At 42.9% G+C, this 5663-nt stretch overlaps 1 pseudogene; it reads right to left on the bottom strand.

Moving 5' to 3' along the window:
* Positions 1-3904: 3904 nt before the first annotated feature.
* LOC102822604 lies at positions 3905-4683 on the bottom strand (annotated as a pseudogene).
* Between the last annotated feature and the right edge of the window lie 980 nt (positions 4684-5663).

Raw genomic sequence — 5663 nt, forward strand, 5'->3', positions numbered from 1 at the left:
ATTGAGGGTTTTCCTGTCTTGTTTTTTAGCTTTTTGTTTTGAATTGTGTGAAGGTTTATAGAGCAAATTAGTTTTTTCTTCAACAGTTAATACCCAGTTTGTTTCATGTCATTGGTTGCAATCCCCACAATGTAACATCACTTATCCCACTTCCTGTGGTTTCCATTTCCATTCCTCCTTCTTTCATAACTTTCCTAACTACCTTCCTGCCTTCAGAACTTTGTCCTTGGGAAATGCTGCCTTTTGGATTTTAAGTGGCTGATCACTCTAACGTGGGTGTACTTCCTAGGGTTATTGTTTCCCTTATAGACCTGTCTAATGTTTGGCTGAAAATTGACCTATGAGGAGGAGTTCTAATCCAGATGTGAAGGGTGACTAAAGGCTGTGGTCACAGAGATTTCATCAGTCTTTATCAGACCAGTAAGCCTGGTCTTTATTATAAGAGGGGTTTCTTGTTTTTCTAAGGAGCATTTTCGTTTTCTCAGATTGATTTGTTTGTTCCTCAGATGGTAGTGTGCCATGGAATCTATTCCTATTCATTGTTGTTGTTGTTGTTTTGTGCCATGTAGTTGGAGGCTGTAAATCTTTACGGGAGCAGAAAGACTCATCTGTCTCCCGCGGAACAGCTGGTGGTTTCGAACTGCTTACCTTGAGGTTGGCAGCCCGACTCGTAACCACTATGCTACCAAAGGTCCTTATTCCTTATTCCTATTCATAGTGACCCTCTAAACGGTTTCCGAACTTGTAAAATTTTACAGGAGCAGAAAGCCTCACATTTCTCCCATAGAGCACCTGGTAGACTCAAACTGCTGACCTGGTGGTTAGCAGCCCGACACGTAACCCACTACACTACCAGGGCTCCCTATTCTTCAGGTTGTTGTTAAGTTCCAACTCAAAGCGACCCTGTATAGGGTTTCCAAGGAGTGGCTGGGGAGCTTGAACCACCAACCTTGCAGTTCAAACTGACCTTGCAGTCCAGCATACTAACCCACATCGCATATACACAGTATTCTTCACCAACATGTTAATTCTTCCATCTTCCTGTTTTTTTGTTTGGTTTTCACATGCAGATGAATTGATTGAAAAGAACTATAATTTGGGTTAGGCATACCATAGTCAATAAAGAGCCTTTTATTATTATTTTTTTTAAGTCTAAAGAGGTCTTTAGACTTAAAGATTTTAAAGAATGGATTTTCCCAATGTAATACATTGCTTGATTCCTTTTTTTTTAAAGGAATTTTCTTTATATTTTTGCAAATTAAGACTATGTAGAGTTCATATATTTCTGAATCAAAAACATCTCTGTTTTCACAGTATGACTTAGAGAATGCAGCCTGAGCTGAAAACCAAGAAATTAGAAAAGAAAAAAAGTGATTACAGTGATTACTGTTTTAAAAACCTATTAAGCATTTCCCTTAAAAGTAGTTTAGTATGGATTACATCTCAATGTAAAGACAACAAAAATCCTTATCACTAGACCAATGAACAACGTTCTTATCAACAGAGAAAAGATTGAAGTTGTCAAGGACTTCATTCTTCTTGGATCAGCTATCAACACTCATAGAAGCAGCAGTCAAGAAATCAAACGACGTATTGCATTAGGCAAATCTGCTGCACAAGACTTTTTTAAAGTGTTGAAGAGCAAAGATGTCAGCTTGAGGACTAAGATGCGCCTGACCCAAGCCATGGTATTTTCAATAACCTCATATTGCATGCAAAAGCTGGACAGTGAATAAAGAAGACCATAGAAGAATTGATGCCTTTGAGTTATGGTGTTGGAGGAAAATATTAAAAGTGCCATGGGCTGCCAAAAGAACCAATAGATCCGTTTTGGAAGAAGTGCAGCCAGAGTGCTCCTTAGAGACCAAGATGGCCACACTTCGTCTCTCATACATATTCAGACATATTGTCAGGAGGGACCAGTCGCTGGAGAAGGATATCATGTTTGGTAAGGTGGAGGGTCAGAGAAAAAGAGAAAGACCCCCAACGAGATGGAATGGCCAAGTGGCAGCATCAATGGACTCAAGCGTGGCAACAGTAGTGAGGTTGGCCCAGGATCGGGCAGTGTTTCGTTCTGCTGTGCATAAGGTCGCTATGAGTCGGTGCCGACTCGATGGCACCTAACAACAACAACAAAATATCTGTTTCTAAAGAAAAGTTCCTTTGTACCAACCCAAAAAGCACAAGAGGTGGAGTTGGCTTCAGGAGATATAACTCAGATTCTCAGGCCTGGCAGAGAATCACCAAATTCATGGAGCGTTGCTAACTGGAGCTTAATAGTAAGTTCTCTGGCCAGAGACTGGAGGTAGCAGCTAAATCAGAAGGCAGCACCCTAGGTAGAAGTGAGCCGTACTGGGCAGCAAGGCACTCCAGGAATAACAGAGCCTGAGAACAGTTTCATGGTATGGATGGCACCATGACATGGCACGGTGTAAACCAGACAGCCACTGTGTCAAAGTGCACACTCACTGGTCGTGAATGTTGTTGTTAAGTGCCACCAAGTCGATTCTGACCCATAGCGACCCTGTATAAGATCTCCAAGGAGCAGCTGGTGAGCTTGAACCACCAACCTTGCAGTTCATATGACATTGCAGTCTGACGCATTAGCCCACAGCGCCACACCTGGTATCTAAATGGCAGTGAGTCCCCTTCACATCGATGCCCTAGGAATGACTGCAGCCAATGCTGCGGCTGATCTCTCCTTCTGTGCCAGCTGACTGGCACCACACAGATACACAGCTGGTGAGCTCCAATAATATTGTCCACCCAGACTTACAACCACAAAGCTGCAAGAATTCAGGTCACTCCCAGGTTTGGTCACCTGGCACCTGACTGGAATGAAACTATGGATTCTGCAAACAGGTGAACAGATCAAAAGCTTAAAGTGCATCTTCAAAATGAACATTGATCTACCGCCTCAAATCTATGGCCTGACACAACGTATTAATGTCCAGGTGGGGACAGACAAAAATGTACCGGAAGACTGTCATGAATGCTGTCTCCCAAGTCATCACAGCCCGTTCTGTTGTTCTGAATAAAGAACTACTTGGTAGAGGAAATTCTGTGTCCCCCATTCCCAGCCCCCCAAAACAAGTCCTCATCTAGGTCTGTGTGGTAAGGTTAGTTACAGTGAGCTCTGGAGACTCAGCCTTTTCCTTGCCCATTCTTCCCCTCTTGGGACTTTTCATCATAGTCACCTGATAGAGGCGACTTAGTAACTAAGGTTAAAACCAATAGAAAAAGATAAAATAAAGACCAAGGGAAATCTGGGAAATCTATGTTACACCTGGCCACACATATCCAGCCCTTTAATAAATGCCTGACAAGAATTAGTCTTACCTTGGTGCTAAAATCCTGCCACCCATGGATGAAAAGCGAGCAGATTCTCTGAGGGTCAGACAAGGGTGGGGAAAGGAACACATTCAAATCCACATTCCTTTTGTGATGCCAGGTCAGCGGTCACCTGGACAGCTCAGAAAAAGCAAAGCATTCACCAGCAGAGACTTCATTTTTTAAGGGTTGACAGTTCAGATGTGATGAGCCTGAGTAACAATGGGACCAGCAAACGTCTTTCCAGTGGAACACCCATTGGCCAGGCCCAGGGAACCTGCACAATGTTAGCAATGCTGAGTGATTCTCTGGACAGGTCATGTCCACTCTGAAGCTTTGGGAGGCGGACTCCTGGAGTTTGCTTCCTCCATTGGTCCCCTCCTCATCAACATGAACTGGTTACCTGAGTGGGGGGAAGAGGCTAGGGATGGACTTGACAGAAAAGGAAGTGGGGAAGAACCCCAGGAAGATGAAGCCAAACTTCAAACTATAGTCTGTTCATCAGTTTTTTAAATCAATAATTCAAAATAGAGAAATCCACGAAGTACAAATGCTTTTGTGATGCTTTTCATTATTACAAAACCACACTGCTTGTAATGTGTGCCAAGAGGAGATGACGGGTGATGGGAGAGGAAGTCAAATTGGGAAAGACTGGAGGGTCATTTCTCTTCTCTTTTTTCTTGTCCTTCTCATTCACAGCCAGGATCATCAGGTTTTCTGAATAGAGCCACAAACTCCAGGAAGAGGTCAATGGAATGCCAGATAGCATCCTTATCTGCATGTTCAGCCTTTTCAATAGTGAGTTGAGTATCGCAAAGGACAAAGCCATACATGACCACGAGCCCCACATGCAGATTTGTCTGGAAAAGCCAAATGGATCCAAAGAAAAGCCATGACCCTCTCAGGCTGACATCAAGATATCTCCCAAGAAGACGTAGCCACGATGGCTCGCTTAGAGGGCACTCAGAGTGAGGCAGGTGAAGATCAGTGCTATACCCCGGAAAGCTGTGGTAAGGATGTTGGGGTTGATGGAAATGCACAACTCCAGAGCAGGGCCCAGGTCAACTGGAAGGAAAGCAAATCCAGCAAGCAGCCCACTCTTTTTCACTCAATCTCATGGTTATGAAATATTGTCATCAGCCAAATCATTAATCCCAGAGAGCCCAAGGCAGAGAACAGGCCAGCCTGAATGATGTGAGTGACCACATGGACCTAGGCCCCTGCAGCTGCCACAAACATATAAAGGGCAAAACTGGCGTAGACCTTCTTCAGGTGTCGCTGTGTAGAGAGGGTAACGTAGGAAATGTTTAAGAGCACATTGAAGTTGATCTTGCGATCAAATATGTTCATGATGCCAGAACCTGTGGGGCACAACCTCAGCTCCATCTCCCAGGAGAAAACACAGCTCTTCCAACGCTGGATGTGCTTCTGACTCTCCCAGGGTCCTCTCCAGAGTCTTTACCTAGCAGCCGCCTCTCCCATTGTCTGATTTCTTGACTGTTGCTTCTATGGACGTTGATTGTTAATCCAAGTAGAATGAAATCATTGCCATTTTTTTTTTTTTCATTTATTGTAATGTTGTTTATCAATCCAGTTGTGAGGAGTTTTGTTTACTTCAAGCTCAGCTGCATTCCATACTGAAAGCTGTGTAGTCTTTGGTCTTCATTAGTAAATGTTTTATGTCATCTTCATTTTTGGAAAATAGGTTGAATCATCTGCATGCTACTAATAGTTAGTGGGTCTTCTTCTAATCTTGATGTTACATTCTTCACATAGTCCATCTTCACAGATTGTTTGTTCACTATACAGATTGAATAACTAAGGTCAAAAGATATAACTCTGCCTTTAGAAATGGATATTTTGACCCTTGTGGGAACATTCTTTATTCTTATATATTATAGAGGGGAGCTTGTTGTTGTTGTTGTTAAGTGCTGTTGAGTCTGTTCCAACTCATAGAGACCCTATATAGGGCTTCCAAGGAGTGACTGGGTGGGTTTGGACTGCTTATCCTATAGCACCACACTGGGACTCCAAGAGTAGAACAGTAGCTTTTTAATTTAACTATATCACCCATTCTATCCCCCGACTGTTGTTAAAGAATGCATTGCTTCTGAAGGACGATTCTCCTGAGGGCAAAATTAAACGTTAAAAAATGGCGGTACCTTATTTCATACAAGTGACACCTTTATGGCAGGGTTTGCCTTTGGCTGATCTGTTGACTTTAGCACTGAGATATTGAAGATTTATAAAACTGTATGCTGAGGTAATAATGTGCTACAAGCATAGTTAGAAACAAGAAAGAGCTTAGTGATATTTCCATTCACTCACTTCTC

This window comes from Chrysochloris asiatica, unplaced genomic scaffold (assembly GCF_000296735.1).
Source record: "Chrysochloris asiatica unplaced genomic scaffold, ChrAsi1.0 scaffold00003, whole genome shotgun sequence".
Lineage (NCBI taxonomy): Eukaryota > Metazoa > Chordata > Mammalia > Afrosoricida > Chrysochloridae > Chrysochloris > Chrysochloris asiatica.